At 41.6% G+C, this 18,688-nt stretch overlaps 1 protein-coding gene across 3 annotated transcripts in view; it reads right to left on the bottom strand.

Moving 5' to 3' along the window:
* The window catches only part of LOC124614034 (RUN and FYVE domain-containing protein 2), a 149,029-nt gene that overhangs the window by 69,939 nt on the left and 60,402 nt on the right, over positions 1 to 18,688 (bottom strand). The window lies entirely within an intron of this gene.

The raw sequence follows: 18,688 nt of genomic DNA, 5'->3' as shown, positions 1-18,688 counted from the left end.
CAGCGGGAACAAACCTTTGAATATCCCAACTGGTGAACAATTGTGACAGCACTAACAACAGAGATGTCAAGTTGAGCACTGAGTTGTTTGGTGGTGATCCGTCAATCATCTCGAACGAGTGTGTTCGCACGCTCCGCCATTGCAGGAGTCACAGCTGTGCACGGCCGGCCCGCACGCGGGAGATCAGACAGTCTTGCTTGCCCTTGCGGCGATAATGACACATGCTTTGCCCAATGACTCACCGTGCTTTTGTCCACTGCCAGATCACCGTAGACATTCTGCAAGCGCCTATGAATATCTAAGATACCCTGGTTTTCCGCCAAAAGAAACTCGATCACTGCCCGTTGTTTGCAACGCACATCCGTTACAGACGCCATTTTAACAGCTCCGTACAGCGCTGCCACCTGTCGGAAGTCAATGAAACTATACGAGATGAAGCGGGCATGTTGGAAAATATTCCACAAGAAATTTCCAGTTTTTTCAACCAAAAAAAAAAAAAAAAAAAAAAAAAAAAGGGGGGGGTGCATTACTTATTGAACTGCCCTCGTACTGTGGCCCTGTCACTATGGGCCTGCTCATTTGCTTCATTTCTCTGATGCATGTTGTAATAAAATATGCTGCCACCAATCTATACAATGATGTAGAGACAAGTCATCATCTAAAATTGTTTCCAAAACTCTCTATAAAAGTTTTTGACCAATTTACTTCAAATTTTTACATGATACTCTAATAAATGTTGGGACAGTCATAGGCAACATTTTTTAATTTATACTGCTTATAATGCAGGCTATATGAAAAGGACATGATGTTAGCAAAAATCTCGCGGCTTTCTTGACCAGTTTACTTTAAATTTTTACACAATATTCTAATAAAAATTCACAATATTATGAAAAAGGATAGATTGCTATTCACCATTAGTGGAGATGCTGAGTCACAGTCAGGCATAACAAAAAGACTACTAAACAAGTGAGCTTTTGGCCAAAAGGCCTTCTTCTACATTAGGCAACACACACATTCACACAAGCACAACTCACACACACATTACCACTGTCTCCATTGTTTGATTTTGACATAGGCTGTATTTTTTTTTAACAACAATGTACATGTTTCTTGTTGAAACCAACTGTGGGAAACAAAATACTGTGCTATGCTGTGCTGTGAAAATGTGCAGTTTCATTTTCTTTCTCATATTCAGTTTTAACCACAATAGCTGGGCATTTAAATCATTACACAAATAGTTTCTCCCATACATATTCTTTTTCCTTATATATGAGGGTGGCTTGAAAAGTTCTCAGAATCACCAGGAGAGGTCACCGCTAGCGCAACAAACTGTTCACGTGATATTCATTGGACTGTTGCCTGTAAACACGTGCCACGTCCATGCTCCTGGAAGAGAGCTGCGGCAGTGACATGGCTCTGTTGTTGTTCCCCTGTAGTGACTTGCAAAGATAGAAGAAAATCTAGATTCGAACAGTGATTAAGTACTTCGTAAAGAAAAGTATGAAGGCAAAGGACATTCATGCCGATTGCCAGAATGCACTGGGGGACTGTGCTCTTTCATATTCAACTGTTGTCAAGTGGACAAATCAATTTAAGTTTGGTCAGGAGAGCTTAGATGAAGATCCACACAGTGGTCGGCCAATATGCATCACTACTCCAGAAATCAGTGCAAAAGTGCACAAAATCGTCACAGAGGATCGCTGAATGAAAGTGTGTGAAATTGCTCATGCTTGCCAGATGTCATCTGGCAGGGTATACCACATTTTAACTGAAGAATCAGAAATAAAAAACTTATCTGCAAGATGGGTGCCACGATTCTTGACACGCACCTGCACAAATGTTCCGTCGTCATGGCAAAATTATACGAACTAAGGTACGAAATGTTGCCACACCCGCCTTATTCACCTGATATGGTTCTGTCAGACTTCCACCTCTTCTCAAAACTGAAAATTTTTCTTGGTCGATGAAGATTCAGTTCAAACGAAGAATTGGTGGTAGCCGGAGTTGAAAACTATTTTGTAGGCATGGAGGAAACTCGTTTCAAGATGGGATCAGGGCACTGGAACATCTTTGGACCACATGCATTACTCTACAATGAGACTACATTGAAAAATAAAAGTTTCAGTGATGTAAGTATTTTTTTATTTCATTCCAAGAACTTCTCAAACCACCCTCATATAATGTTAAACAAAAATTGTTTACGCAACTATGTGCTGTTTTGTTTTCTTCCTCACAGTTACTTTTAACAGAAAACAGAAAAGTTGTAATTCTGGCTCATTGGCTTATGATTAAAATACTACTATGGAATGTGAATTGTCTCAGACTTTGTAATCCTACTCACTGCAGACAAAAACTATGTGAAATGTTATTATCCTCACAGATCCAGCTGCAGGAGAGGCCTCTCATACCCTGTGTAGTGTATATGAATGATCCCACCCAATTTACCCACTCTTTTGAAGATTATGTTGGCAGTAAAAAAAAGAAAAAAAGGCTTGAGGTCAGAGAGAGGGAGGAGGGAAGAGACTGACAGAGAGAGGGAGGAGGGAAGAGACTGACAGAGAGAGTGGAGGAAATGAACAATGAGAGGTAGAAGCAGGAAGACATACAGACAGAGCAGAGCAGGGAGAAGGAGGTGGAGAGAGAGAGAGAGAGAGAGAGAGGGAAGGGGGGGGGGAAGGAAGTGATCGATCAAGGGAGGGGAAGGAGGAGGAGATGGACAAAGAAAGGAGGCAGATTAGAATATACAGGATGCCCATTTATCTTGACCGGTTTGACTTTTCTAAATGGCATCCTGTATTTTTTTATCTGGTAATTCATTTCCGCTTCTAAAGACCTATTCAAAAATGTATCACAGTGTAACATTCACTGAAACACAACGTTATTAATTACATAACACAACACTGACATTGAGTCCGGTATCACAAACTCGTCCACTTGCTGGAGTTGTTAGAAAACAAACGAAAACCAAGTAAAAACACAACACAAAATTGACTGACTCCCCTGTACCATTACCCAGGAGTATAACATTCAAAGGTGCTCAAAGTGGTGACCCTGGACACTGATAAACAGGTGCACTCATTGAATGAAAGAATTATTTACTGCTTCCTATGTTGCCTGCTGAAGAGAATTACGAGCAAGCATGATACTTTCCTTCATGTCCTCTGCAGTAGTTGGAATATCGCGATACACAATGTCTTTCATGCATCCCCAAAGAATTAATCTACAGGATTTAAATCAGGAGACCTTGCAGGCCAAGTAACTGTTCCTCCTTGACCAATCCATCTGGAAGGATACCTTCTGTTCAGAACACAACGTGCACGCAAGGCATTATATGCTGGACATCCATCATGTTGATACCACATAAGCATTCTGTTTCTTAGCGGCAGGAAGAGGAGGAAGAATTCATCTGAGGAAGTTGGCTTATGCTGTGCTGTTTAGACTACCATTTATGAAATAAGGACCAATAACTGTAGTATGAAGCACCCCACACCAGACGTTAACTCTCCACTGACACTGATGTTCCACCTGTCTAAGCCATCGTGGGTTGTTGCTGGACCAATAATGCATGTTCCCTGTATTTACCTGTCCTTTGTTTGAGAAGGAACATTCATTGGTAAATAGAACATTGGAGAAGACGTTCGAGTTGGTGAGGATTGTGCCCACTGACGGAACTGTACACAATTCTGGAAATCATTCCCATGCAATTCTTGAAGTAGGTGTACATGGTAATGATGGAACCAATGATGTGTAAGAATACGATGTACACTGATTTTAGGAATGCCAATCTCATGTTCAAGCTGTCGTGTGCTCACATGTGGATTTATGGCAATGGAAGCGAGAACAGTAACATCGGCAGCTTCGTCTGTGCGAGTGCTACGACGATTGCACTGTCGTGGGTTGAAACTTTCCGTTTCCTGATGCGTCGCAACCAGACAAGAAAACATCTGTTGGGAAGGTGGGTTCTGTCAGTATATCACTCTCTATACAGTTCCGCTACCTGTGTAGCATTTCGCCTACCTTCAAACAACAACAACAAAAAAAGAAACATTTTGTCGATGCAGTTTCTAGGAAGGACAGTCTTTACTGTATCCTTACTGTACACAACAGTATTTAAATGGTCTAAACTACTGTACTAAATGTACCCGTACATAAGAGAACAGTATTGTAATTACTGTTCTGCTAACTTACATTCCTCATAGATGAGTAGCATTTCTACCTTCTCTTTACTGGTGTACAATCTACTCACGCAACTCTTCAACTGACGATGGTTGACGGAATGACAGGTGTGCATTCTACTTATGCTTACATTTGTCCTCTGTCAACGTGAGCATGTGGATGTGTTCCATTACTCCGAGTACCTGCACCAAGCCCTGGGAGCGTCACCGTCAATGTTGTGTTATGTAATTAATAACATTGTGTTTCAGTGAATGGTACACTGTGATACATTTTTGAGTAAATCTTGGGAGAGGAAATGAAGTACCAAATAAAACCCTGTTCATCCAATTCCCATAAATATGTAGCAATTGCGCAGCACTGCCAGTTTCATTAGTTTTCAATACGACCCGACTCATTGTACTGCTGAAATCAAGGAAAGACTCTGATATTCTATGAAGCTACAGACCAATGACATGCTGTCCCATGTAACTTACCTAAATGCTAATCCTAAAAAGAACAGCACTGGAAACAGAAGTGATCGTCCCAGCAGAACAAGCTAGAGTCTAGCCCAGTTGTGACTGCAATGATGAAGTCCTCTTCTTAACTGCCTATTTGGAAACTAGCACTAAGAAAAAAAGGGGAAAATTGATATGCTGGTGTCTTACTTTATCTGTCCACAGCATACAATTGTGACTGAAGAGAGGTACTTTCTCAAAATTGATCGAGGCAGTTCCCTGCATTAAGATCACTCCTTATTGGGCAGTTCAGAGGTCGCTTCAACCACTTGCAGGGTAAATTTCACAAACTTCATCAAGATTCAGTCCTCTCTCTTACACTATTCAAAGTATATACCCACGACTTGCCACAAAATTCATGTTACAAATTTAGAAATGCCATAACATCCGTCTTGTGGATAAACAGATCAGATTGTCAAAGGCAGAAGAAATAATGATACAGGAGCAGTATGTATGTATTTCATAACGTGAATGCTGAAACCAAACCCAATGAAGTTGCAGCATTCCATCTGAGAAATGCAAACTACTGCCCACATATAATACTACGAGGTAATATACTGTAGTGCAACAATATACGAAAGTATCTTGAGGCCACTTTTTCTCCATCAGTCATCTGACTGGTTTAATGTGGCTTGTCACGACTTCCTCTACCATACCAATCTCTTCATCTCGGAGTAGCACTTACATGAAATGTCCTCAATTATTTGTTAGATATATTCTCATCATGGTCTTTCTCTACAATTTTCATCTTCCACAGCACCTCCTATACCATGGAACATATTCCCTGACGTCTTACCACACATTCTAACATCCCATCACTACTTCTTGTCAAAGTTTTCCACATATTTCTACCAACACCAATTCTGAGACCTTCCTCATTTATCTTAACAGTCAACCTAACTTCCAGCATCCTTCTATTGCACCACATCTCAAACACTTCAGTACTCTTCCTACCCCTCCCCTCTCCATCCATGATTCACTTCCATACAATACTGGGCCCCAGACACACATTCTTACAAATTTCTTCCTCAAATTAAAACGTACATTTGGTAATAGTAGACTTCTGTTGGCCAGATATGGTTTCTATGCCTGTGCTAATTTGATTTTTGACTTCCTTGCTTCATCCACCAAACATTAGTTTCATTCTAAATAGTAGAATTCCTTTACTTCACTTCCTTCATGTTTGCCACTTTTTATCTTAAGTTTCTCACTGATTCATTTCAGTTACATCTCGTTACTCTCATATTTTTTCAATTATCTATAAGTCAGTACTCCATGCTGAGTAGACTGTTCATTTCATTCAACAAATCCTGTAATTCTTCTTCACCTTCACTGAGGGTAGGTATGTCATTAGCAGTCTTATCATTAATATTATCTCACCCTCAACTTTAATGTTACTCCTGAACCTAACTTTTATTTTCATCATTGATTCTTCCATTTACAGACTAAATAGTAGGGAAGACATGCTGCATCACTGTCTTACATGATTTATGATCAGAGTACTTCGTTGTTGGTCTCCGTTCTTGTTGCTTCCTTCTTCTAAATACTGTGTATTACCCATCTTTCCCTATTCATTATGAAGTGCCTTGCTATAACTACCTCTCAGGTGCATTTACCTTTCCTAAAGCCGCACTAATGCCATCTAACAAATCCTCAATTTTCTTTTCCATTCTTCTGTATGTTATTCTTGTCATCAACTTCGATGCATGAGCTGATTGTACAACAGTTTTTGCACTTATCTGCTCTTGCTATCTTTGGGACTGGATGGATGAAATTTTTCTGAAAGTCAAATGGTATGTTTCCAGTTTCATTTATTGTGCACACTAACTTGAATAGACTTTTTGTTGCTACTTTCCTCAATGATTTCAGAAATTCTGAAGGAACGTTACCTTTGTCTTCCACTTTATTTGACTGCAAGTCTTCTAAAGTCTGTTCAGTTGTGTTAGCAGATCACCTACTATTTCGTGTCAACTCCCAATTCTTCTTTTAGCACACCACAAGACCGTTCTTCTCCCTAGCAACGGCCTTCAATGTGCTCTATTTGTCTATTTACTCTCTCCTTTGCATTTAACACTGGAATTTCTCTCACCCTTTTAACCTAGCTTTTAATTTCCCCTAACACTGCACTACTGATTTATTTCATTCACATGTGATTTACATTCCTATATTCTTATCTTTTCCTCAATATTTTTGTACTTTTTTCATTTGTGATCAATTGAAATATCCATGAAATCCAAATATTCCCCCTCCGAGAGGCCATTTGGGAGCATCAATGATGGATTTGTTGTATCCATGTCCACATCTGGACTGCCACTCAGTGATAAGAGGCAGCAGAGAAGACAGTGACAGCAGCAGGAGCAGCAACAGGGACTGCAGAGATGAAGGTGACTCTACACCCAGAACAAAGATGCCGCAGGAGCCGGAGGGCACCTGAACCATGTCACAAGAGCTGGCACAGATGGTGGCTATGGGGGCAAAGGGCTCACCAGTGCATGGCTGGTTGTTTGTGGGTGGGGTTGGTTGCAGTTTCATGAAAACAAACCATCAGGGATGTGCATGATGCAGAGGATGCCTCTGCATTGATGGACAGCTGCTGGTATCCATCTTGGGTCCTGGCCAAACCACTGGGACCACATGGCAGAGCCCAGCTGGAAACACTGTGAGGCAGGCGTCGGCTGGTGGCTGGGTGATGGCTGGAGCATAAAGAGTAGTGCACGGGGTGGTGGCTGTTATGTAGCATTGCTGGGCTACAGTTGCCAATGTGAGTGAATTTATACGAACTCAAGAACCTTCGAGGGCTTTCTCGGATGAAGAATGAATATTTTTGCACAGGGTTTGAATGAACGGACCAGCTGCTCAGCCTCATGTTGGAATGCAGATGAAAGGAAGGGGCCTTAACATGTTGGATGCCATTCTTTATACAAAAATCTTCAAAATCTTGAGACACAAAATATGGTCCATTGTCTATCAGTGTATACGATAATTCTTCAAAGGAAAAATTCTTTGAGAGGACCGTGACTGCAGCCACCAGGCAACAAATCGCATAGGGGAATTCTGAGAATGCATGAACTACTACAAGCCAAAAGGAGCTGAGGAATGGACCAGCAAAATCAGCATGAATACGCTCCCGGGAGTGCTGGGAGGTGAACCACATGGAAACAGAGGCCCATGGTGCTGCTTAATGGGTGGTGCATTAGGGATAGGCTGTCACAATGAGAGTGATCTCATTGTTGCTACTTGGTCAGAACATGTGGTGGCAGGCCAGCAATTTTGTGCTAGAAACACACCAATGGTCCAGGAGGAGAAGGCGCATGATATTCCACTGTGGACAGGATCACAATCCTGGGCACAAACGCTTCAGCAGCCAATAGTAACACCCCAAAAAAAGACTGAGAGGTGGTGGCAGTGAGCATACTAATTACAGAAAGGACCCAATGCTCGGCCCAGTAGTTTAACTAGCCTGCCATGGTAGGCAAACTAAACAACCTGACGCAAGACTGGATGGGCTGCAACAGCTGCCAAAATCTGAGAACTGGTAATGGGAAAACCATCTGTGGTGTTTTGGGCTTTGACATCTAAAAGGAAACAAAACAGTTCATCATGATCAAATGCTGGATTGGGGCCAATTGGCAATCAAGAAGAAGAGCATCTACATTAGCTTGTTGCGCTGTGGGTCAGAAATGAAATCTCATCATTATAGTGTGACAAAAACAGAGGACTGCAAAGAGAAACCAGAGTTTTATGATCATTAGTCAAATGAAACTTAGAATCGTATATGAAAACATGAAATTTTTTGAGCGCATACACAATGGCAAGGGCTTCTTTTTCTATCTGCGAGTAGTGCCTTGGTGCCTGATTCAGAGTTATGGAAATTTATGCAATAGGACATTTAGAACTGTCTGCATATTTCTGCATGAAAGTTGCCCCGAGGCTATACTGGGAGGCATGTGTGGCCCAAACAAGATGTTGGGCTGGTTGGAAGATAAACAAGCAAGGTGCTAGATGTAATTGTGACTTTAATATGGTAAAAGCACACTTGCAGAGGGGTGATCAGTGAAAAGGAACATCTTTATGTAAGAAAGCATTAAGAGGCTGGGTCAAAATGGCTAAACCAGGAAGAAATTTATGATAGTACGCAATATTTTGAAGAAAGGCTTGCAACTCTGTTTCGGTAGGCACGGTGAGTATGTGGACAAGAAAAAAAAGTCTGGACTTCTCTCAGATTTCCCAATTAAAAATATGCCTTTTCTGGGTGAAAATACACTACACCACAGGTGAATGTACAGTTTCTCCATGTTCAGTGACAATATACTTTCCCTTGGAACTGTAAAACGTATCAATCCTTTAGATGGTGTAAAGGTTTTTATTATTGGTGTTAACTCTCAGGCACTCCCAGCAGAAAAATAACCCATTTAGGAAAGATCTTTAATATGTTGCAACATGTACACTGCATATTTCTGTGTTATGAAAGTATAAATATGAATTCACCAAAGACAGGGTGGTAGTTTCTGAACACAGAACACCAAGCTATAAGAATAGCGACACCCATACTATGATATGGAAAAAACAAAAGACTGTAGTAGCACTATGAGTGGCCTAGCAATGAACTTTTACATTGGGAAAATATGGCGCAATAATATGTATTCTTTCTTTGCAAAATACAACTACTGATGATATTTTTCGTCAATGAAAGCTAAGTTTTGACAAGTAATACTGGTCATCGAAAAATTTTTGCTGATTTTTCCAAGCATCTGTTAGGCAGGATCCTAAGAGCACACCTTAAATTGCAGCAGCTAAATATTTCTACATGCACCACTTCGTCTTTTCCATAGGAAAGCCCATTACACACGAAATTGCTCAAGAACTCAACTCACACTTTTTAAAGGGCAATTACGCTTTTTGCCACTGTTATTACTTAATTTGTAATCTATGGAAGAATTAAAATAAATGTTTGTTGTTATGAAGTATTGTACAGTTTTTGTCCAAAAGCTTTTGACACATTTTGCTGTTGGCAGATGCTCGTATGTGCACTTTATTTTGTTGTTGTAGATAGTGCATTTTCTTTACAACTTATGTTTTATTTTGGTGTTATTTCCCCGTCCCTGTTTTATTCTAACAATATTATTCTGGAGTAGCAAGCTAATGTCAACTTCTTTCCTAGAATACTAGTTCTTACCAGATTACAGAAATTTAACCGAAAACTAAAATAGTGAAAAATTCCACGAATCCTAAAAAATCCCCGGTATTTCCCAGATGAAAAAATTCCTGGGTTTCTCCCAGTTGTCCCTACCATGGTAGGACTCAATAAAGTTGTAATGGCCTTGATGTGCTGGCATAAAGGCTTGACGTCAACATGCAAGACTTCAACACTGAGATAAACTGATAGACAGCTGAAAAAGTTGTGATTTGTCGAAGCTAAATTTCAAACTGCTGGCCTGTAGCACTGTGAACAAGGCATGGAGCTTTGTGAAATCTTCATCTGTTGAGGAACCAGGGACCACAGTATCATTCAGGTAGTTAATGCATTCCGGCATGGAGGCCATGAGTTACTCAAAAAATTGTTGGAAAATGGCAGGGCTGTTAGCCAGCCAAGTGGCAGGTGCTGGTATTGATATATCCCAAGGGGGGTATTCACTATGAGGATACATTTGAAATCATCATCCAGAGACAGCTCCAATTAGGGTTCTGACAAGTTTATTTTGGAAAAATACTGGTGCCCCCAGAAAGCCATGCTAAGAGTTCATCCTGAGGGTGTAAGGCATAGGTGTCAATAGCAAACTGTGAATTTACAGACTTTTTAAAATCACCACAGAGCATATAGGTTTTTTTAGGTTTTGCAACAATTACCAGTGGAGTAATTGTGACAGTATCCAAAGATTTAATCTGACCTAGTTCTGATCTGAATTGCTCCCATAAAGCTATTGTAATTAAACGGCCATGAAAAAATGGGAGTATGCCTTTGCTTTCATTGCGATGTGAGCCTTGAAATTGGTAGTACGTCTTAACCATTCTGAAAACAGGGAGGAATATTTTGAGCAGAGCACATCCAGTTGCTCGTAAGGAACTTGATCCAATACCAGATGCACTTCTTTACAAATAGAGAATCCAAAAATTATGACTGTGTCTTTCCAGTGTTGGCATCATCCACTAATGGAAAGGTCAAAGGTTAAACAACTGCTTTATACACCACAAAAGTAGAAAACTGTCACAGGATGGGTATTTGGTGTTTTTTGCAACCCACCAGTCAACAACAGACAGGGACAATGTTGGTGATCCAAGATCTACAAAGGTTTGGGAATTTAACAAAGTCAATGGCTGCACCTGTGTCCAACTGCATTTTTAACATCTTGTCCGTAACTAATACTTCAATGTAGAGTTTGTCTGGGGCTACCATAACTTGGGAAACACTATTCACATCAATGTTCATGTCCAGTGAAGGAGGTTGAGAGTTGTACACTGATTCAATACATCCTTCTTTTTTCTTCCAATGGTTGCATGTCAGCCAAAGCTTTGGGCACACAGCCCACTCATGTTGAACAAGACAATAAGGGCATGACAGGGAGGAGTACATGGGCACTGTTGTGATGCTGACTGCTGTGGCTGCTGCTGCTGCTGCTTAGCATGGTGCTGCACCATGGGGCATGGAGACTGCAGTTGCATAGCCTCGATGTCATCTTCCCATGTGAACTAACCAACGGTGGCCGAGGACGAGGAGGAGGAGGAGGAGGAGGAAAACAAGAAGAAGAAATAATGGTGGCTACTTCTTAACAGGCTTCTATCTGATTTCCTGCTGCCCTAGATACTTCAAAGGACTGGGCAATGTTCAAAACATCTGTAAAGTATGTTCACAGACTTCCCTATCAGAGGCCAGGTGTATTCCCATACCACAGACCTAACTGAGTTAGATGTGTTTAACACTTTCAGTTTCTCCGTTGCTGATGAGGTAAATTTAGCGTCAGATAAAGTTCAGTATCGGCAACTGGTGTCCCTCTGCTCTGACATTTTGTCACTGTTTTGCCCTGGGCTTGGTTGTGCTACTGGTTTTCACGCCCACAGTACCATAAGAGAGTCCGCTGGCCCTCAGTTTTTTCTGGTGTGGCAGGTGGCTGTCGTGTAGTGTGGCTCCGTCAAGGCCACATTAGACCATCTGACATTGTTCAATATTAATCGTCATGGTTAAGAAGCCAACGAATAAGCATTGTCTCTGCGGCGACTTCAGTGTTACGATTAATGCACTGTCTGTGATAGATACATACATAATCTTTGCCCTAGACTGATAACTTGCTCACAAAATTATTTTGTCAGAAGAGTACCTCCAGTGCCTCTTGGATGAGGTCACTAGGTGCCTTCCCATTGTCAATACACCTTTTAGCCTATACCAATACCAATGCTTGCCTTCTGGTGTCACTAGCGCGCCTGCAATTTTGCAGCTATTTTTAGAACAGCCTCTGTGCCTGAGTGCCTCAGTTACCTTGACGATATCGTTGTTTCAGGTTCTTCTACCAAAGACCACCTTAGAAATCTCTGATTATTATTTTCTCTTTTGCAGTCTGCAGGTCTCAAGTGCAATCTTGCCAAATCTCAATTTTGTCAGCTGTCCAAGCTGTTGCATCACCATATTGACTCACTTGCAGCTTTGCCAAGCCGACCTCTGTTAAGGAACTGCAGTTGTTTCTAGGTAAAATTGCATACTACAATAAGTTTCTACCGGATGCATCCAGCGCTGCTCAGCACCTGCATGTGCTTCTGCATGAAAATGTGCCTTTTTCTGGTCCCCTGCTTGTGACTGAATGTTTGCCTTGCTTAAATCTAAGCTTTAGTCTGTCCCGTGTCTAGCCACTCTACAGCAGGGTCAGGTCTTGTGCTGGCTACAGATGCCTTTCAGCACAGCCTTGGTGCAGTGTTGGTGCACAAAAATGTGGACAGATTTGAATGACCCAGTGTTTTGCTTCTAAGACTAACTCCCACTCAGCAGCAGTATTCTCAGAGTTAAAAGGAGGCTTTAGCAATTGCGTTTGACCTCAAGAAATTTCACATCTTCATATATGGTTCCAATTTCCATTTAACCATGGATCACAAGCCATCGTTTGCTCTTTTTAACCCTTTAGCTTCCGTGCAAGACGAGGCAATGCATCACTTGCAGCAATGGGCTCTCTTCTTCTCACATTGTCATTATCAGATTCATTAGCAGCCATCGCCCTCTGATCATAACAGACCCAGTGTTCGATCAGGATGAGTTGCTGTGTTTCTTTGGATATTGGGAACCAGAATGTGGCCAATGGTTTTACCATGATTAGTGCCATGATAGCATTGGCCGTTGCTATGGATCCTGTATTTCATCGAGTCCTCTCTTTCGTGCAGCACAGTTAGCTGGAAAAACCCTCACACCATGCCACGGATCCATTGCATAGTTACTTCTCCCTTCGGAGGACACTGTTCTATGGGTTGTGAATCTCACTTCTTTACATCGTAATGTACTATGGCTTCTGCATGTCGGGCACTGGGAGACTTCTCGCACCACAGCTTTGGCTCGCCGGCATGTGTATTGGTCAGCACAGATGGGGACATTACACAGTTTAGTGCCACTTGCACTCACTGTGTTCAGCAACAGGTGGCCCCCACAGGCACCTTTTCTTTTCCCCTTGCCAATGCTACAGCACCTGTGGGAGCATCTACATGTTGATTTTGCTGGTCCCTTCCTAAACCAGTATTGGCTCAATGTAGTGGACACCTAGTCCAAATTTGCCTACTGGCACGTTGTCCATCCAAGACTGCGGTGGCCATTATCGTGGTCCTGTCTTAATATTTTTGCAATTGAGGGATACCATGGTTACTGATAATGGCCCCCAGTTTGTTTCTTGAAAATTTGCCTCTTTTTGTCGGGTTATTGGTGTTCAACATCTCATAGCTCCACTGTTTTATCGTCAATCTAATAGTGAGGCCATACACATGGTTCAGATGTTTAAGACTCAGATTCAGAACTATGTATCTAGCAGGTCCCCTGAAATATGCTTTAGACTGTTTTTTTTGTGTTCGTACCATTTCAATCCAATGAGGGACAAGAGCCTGGCAGAGCTGCCACATGGATGCCAACCCTGGACCCTCCTCCACCTGCTGCACCTGAAGCCACGTCTGCCGCTAGCTGTGTCACAGTTCTGGCCAGGAGCACCTGTCTGGGCTTGTGGTTTCAGCCGCCAGTCGAAGTGGGTTCCTGTCATCATCGGGGGTCGCTGGGGCCAGCACCTGTGTGTTGTCTGCATTCCTGTTGGGTGAACTTCCCATCACTTTGACCAGCTAGGGCCATGCACAGTGGGGTCTGTTCTGGAGGGCCCACTGCCTCACCTGCCCCCGCCACTGCCGATCCCTGTTCCTGAGTCAGAGATAGTCTGGTTCACGCCATTGCGGAGGTCACTTCTGGGAGATCGCCATTTGGGGTTCCTGCCTCCACCCTCATTCCTCGACTGTCACCGCCAGTGCAGCCCCCGTTGCACCAGACGCCACAGCCACTGCCACCTCTGTCACTGGGTCCTGAGTACCTGTCATTTTCAATGCCCCCACTGATGCTCCCGGTGCCAGCCACTGACCTCGACAACAATGTCACAAAGGAGACGTTGTCCCCGGTCCTGCCTACAGCCTCTCACACTAAGGAGGATAGGCCACCCAGCCGCCCCTCATCACTTCCATCCCTACTCGCTGCTGACTGACTGCCACATGGTGCTGCAGCCGCCATCATCAGGTGATGAAATGGAAATCAGTGTCATCATTGGTGTTTTCTGTGACTCGTAATCTCAGTTGCTTGTGCAATCAGTGCCCTTTTTTTCATGGTATCAGTGCTTTTTCGGTGCCATTGCTTTTTTTCTGTATCATGCTTTTTTCTGTACCACGCTCCTTTTCTGTACCACGAATTTTTCTGTACCCTGCATTTTTCTGTTCCAAGCGTCTTGCTGCAGTGTCAACACCGGTTCCCACCAAAATTACGCACTGTCAAGCATGGCTAGCACTCAGATGGGTCACTGTCCGGGTCTCCTAAGTGCTGTTGCAAGTAGGGTGCTCTCAGCCCTTGAGAGGCCAATTGAGGAGCTACTTGACTGAGAAGTACCGGCACGGGTAAAAAAAAAAAAAAAAAAAGAATGGACAGGAGAGCAGTGTGCTAACCACATGCCTCTCCCTATCTGCTTCCGGTGATGTCTAGGGGCTGAGGATAACAGGGCAACCTGTTGGCACCATTGGGCCTTCAAGGTCTGGTCAAAGAGTGTTTTTTTTTTGTTTTTGTTTTGTTAGTGTTTTTATGTCCTCCCAAGAAGGGAGGAGTGATGTGCCTTTACCCATGACGTGCGCAATTTACATTTCACAAGCCTGCTTATAGAGGCCACCTGGGTTGGCCCTGTGGTGTGCCCTGGTGAGCCACTAAAGAAACACTATTATTTAAGCAATCGCAAATGAGTCCTCAGCCTATTCTGTAACCTGTATTACTGTGTTCAGTGAATGTGCTCTGTGCTACATGCAACCTGTTCTTCACCGTATCTTATGATGGGTTCCTCTCTCTCTCTCTCTCTCTCTCTCTCTCTCTCTCTCTCTCTCGAGTCAACAGTGTTCCGACTGGTTTGATGCGGTCTGCCATGAGTTCCTCCCTGTGCCAACCTCTTCAACTCAGAGAAGCACTTGCAACCTGCATCACCAATTATTTGCTAGATGTATTCCAATCTCTGTCTTTCTCTGCAGTTTTTGCCCTCTCCAGCTCCCTCTAGTACCATGGAAGACATTCCCTGATGTCTTGGCAGATGTCCTATCATCCTATCCCTTCTCCTTGTCAGTGTTTTCCACATATTCCTATCCTCTCCGATTCTGTGCAGAACCTGCTCATTCCTTACCTTATCAGTCCACTTAATTTTAAGCACTCATCTGTAGCACCACATCTCAAATGCTTCAATTCTCTTCTGTTCCGGTTTTCCCACAGTCCATATTTCATTGCCATACAATGCTGTGCTCCAAACATACATTCTCAGAAATTTCTTTCTCAAATTAAGGCCTATGTTTGATACTAGTAGACTTCTCTTGGCCACAAATGTCCTTTTTGCTAGTGCTAGTCTGCTTTTGATGTGATCCTTGCTCCATCCATCATTGGTTATTTCGCTGCCTAGGTAGTACAATTTCTTTATTTCATCTACTTCATGACCATCAATCCCGATATCAAGTTCCACACTGTTCTCATTCTGCTACTTCTCATTAGTTTAGTCTTTCCTCGGTTTACTCTCAATCCATACTCTGCACTCATTAGACTTTTCATTCCCTTCAGCAGATCATGGAGTTGTTCTTCACTTTCACTCAGGATAGTGATGTCAACAGCAGATTGTATCATTGATATCCATTCACCTCAAATTTTAATTCCACTCCTGAATCTTTCTTTTATTTCCATCATTGCTTCTTCAATGTACAGACTGAAAAGTAGGGGCAAAAGGCTACATCCCTATCTACACCCTTTTTAATCTGAGGGCATTTCATTCTTGGTCATCCATTTTTATTATTTCCTCTCGGCTCTTGTACATATTGTATGTTACCCATCTCTCCCTACAGTTTACCCCTGTTTTTCTCAGAATTTCGAATATCTTGCACCGTTTTACATTGTCGAATGTTTTATCTGGTCGAAAAATCCTATGAACATGTCTTGATTTTTCTTTAGTCTTGCTTCCTCTATCAATTGCAACATCAGAATTGCCTCTCTGGTTCCTCTCCCTTTCCTAAAGCCAAACTGATCGTCATCCAACACATCCTCAACTTTCTTTTCTATTCTTCTGTATATTATTCTTGTCAACAACTTGGATGCCTGAGGTGTTAAGCTGATTGTGTGATAATTTTCGCAGTTACCAGCTCTTGCAGTCTTAAGAATTGTGTGAATGATATTTTTTTGAAAGTCAGATGGTATGTCACCAGACTCTACATTATAGACACCAACTTGAATAGTCAGTTTGTTCCCACTTTCCCCAATGATGTTAGAAATTCTACTGGAAGATTATCTATCCCTTCTGCCTTATTTGATCTTAAGTCCTGCAAAGCTCTCTTAAATTCTGACTCTTATAGTGGATACCCCATCTCTTCTAAATCAAATCCTGTTTCTTCTTCTGTCACATCAGACAGTCTTCCCCCACATAGGGGCCTCCAATGTACTCTTTCCACCTACCCGCTCTCTCCTCTGCATTTAACATGAAATTTCCTTTGCGCTCTTATATTACCATGTAACCACCCTTGCTTTTAACTTCACTGAAGGTTGTTTTGACTTTCCTATATGATGAGTCGGTCCTTCTGACTATAATTTCTTTTTTGATTTCTTCACATTTTTCATGCAGCCATTTTATCTTAGATTCCATGCACTTCCTATTTATTTCATTCCTCAGACTATCGTATTTCTGTAATCCTGAATTTCCCTGAACATTTTTGTACTTCATTCTTTCCATCGATCAGCTGAAGTATTTCTTCTGTTACCCATCATTTCTTCATAGTTACCTCCTTTGTACCTATGTTCTTCTTTCCAACTTCTGTGATTCCGTTTTTAGAGATCTCCACAGTCCTCTTCAACTATACTGCCTATTGAGCTATTTCTTATTGCTGTATCTATAGCCTTGGAGAACTCCAAGTGTATCTCGTCCTTCCTTAGAACTTCCGCATCACACTTCTTTGCATATTGATTCTTCCTGACTATTAAACTTCAGCCTACTCTTCATCACTACTGCATTGTGATCTGAGCCTATACCTGCTCCTGGGTAAGCCTTACAATCCAATGTCTGATTTCAGAATCTCTGCCTGGCCATGATGTAATCTAACTGAAATCTTCCCGTAACACCCTCCTCTTCTGATTCTTGAACAATTTACACAACTGGAAGTGCACTGCTTACATTCTGAGAGAGACATCCTGGGATTTTGGTCAGCTATTTGCTGTCTACAGAATTCAAAGGCAAAGTGGATGCCACAGTCATCTTTGCTTTTTGGACTCTTATGGCAAGGACCTTACTGAATAGACTACACAAACAGTTATTACGAATTAGTAGCTATGTTGTAACATTCTTTGTATTATGTGTTTAGGTCTGAGTTAAGCCTCATTTTATTTAAAGAGCCTACCAGTTGCCATTTTGTTAACTGGTAGTGCTAAAACTGTTTATGATGTTTTGCACTGGTCTTCTGTGATTTATTTGGTACTCAGGGTTAATATAAGTTTAGTTGTATTGTCTGCTGTTTTAGTTGTAGCCATGTGAGTGAGATTAAAATTTTATTTATACACTGTTTTAATGAACTAGCTGCATTATTTGCAGTCTACTGAAGTATTTCTAATAATATTTCTCTGATTTACGCAATGATTATATTTTAAATTGTTTTATGGCTGCTCATAGATTGTTCTGGTCTGCTGTGGTTGAAGGTGTTTACTGACGTGTTAACTAAATGTTTAGCGGTGCTTAATGTGGTTTTCCTTTTTTACTTTAACACGTGTTAACTGAAATTCTTTTATGCGTATTTTAGCAATGCATGAATTCACATTGCACTTCACTGACATTATTTTGAGACAGAAGCTCCAAGCCAGGTCATGCTGTCAAATCTGAACCGAAAATTTCTCAAATTTCCAATATTAAGTATTTGTTGCTCATTTCCTCATATTCATTTGAGATTATTAAAATTTCACACCTTTTTAAATAAATTTATCTTTTCTGGGAGAAGTGCTACATTTTTTTGTGGTCTGGTAGCTTACCACTCCCAGTTTGTTGCTTGCTGAAATATTCAAATACAACTAGGCAAATGTAATATGCAGAGTTTACTGAGTCCCATGCAAGGATGTATTTTTTCCTTAATACACATCAATAACTTGCATTTAGAAGTAGTAAACAGGTCTAAAGCTGTTTTTTTTTTTTTTTTTTTTTTTTTTTTTTGCAGATGATAAAAGCCATCTTGTTACAGATTTAAGTCATGAACTTATAAACACAACAAGTTACATTCTGTAGAAGAAACTTTTGGTTCACAGCTAATAAACTTCA

This window comes from Schistocerca americana, chromosome 4 (genome assembly GCF_021461395.2).
Source record: "Schistocerca americana isolate TAMUIC-IGC-003095 chromosome 4, iqSchAmer2.1, whole genome shotgun sequence".
Taxonomy (NCBI): Eukaryota; Metazoa; Arthropoda; class Insecta; order Orthoptera; family Acrididae; genus Schistocerca; species Schistocerca americana.
The sequence above is the reverse complement of the archived record's forward strand: the minus strand, read 5'-3'. Positions and strand labels throughout refer to the sequence as shown.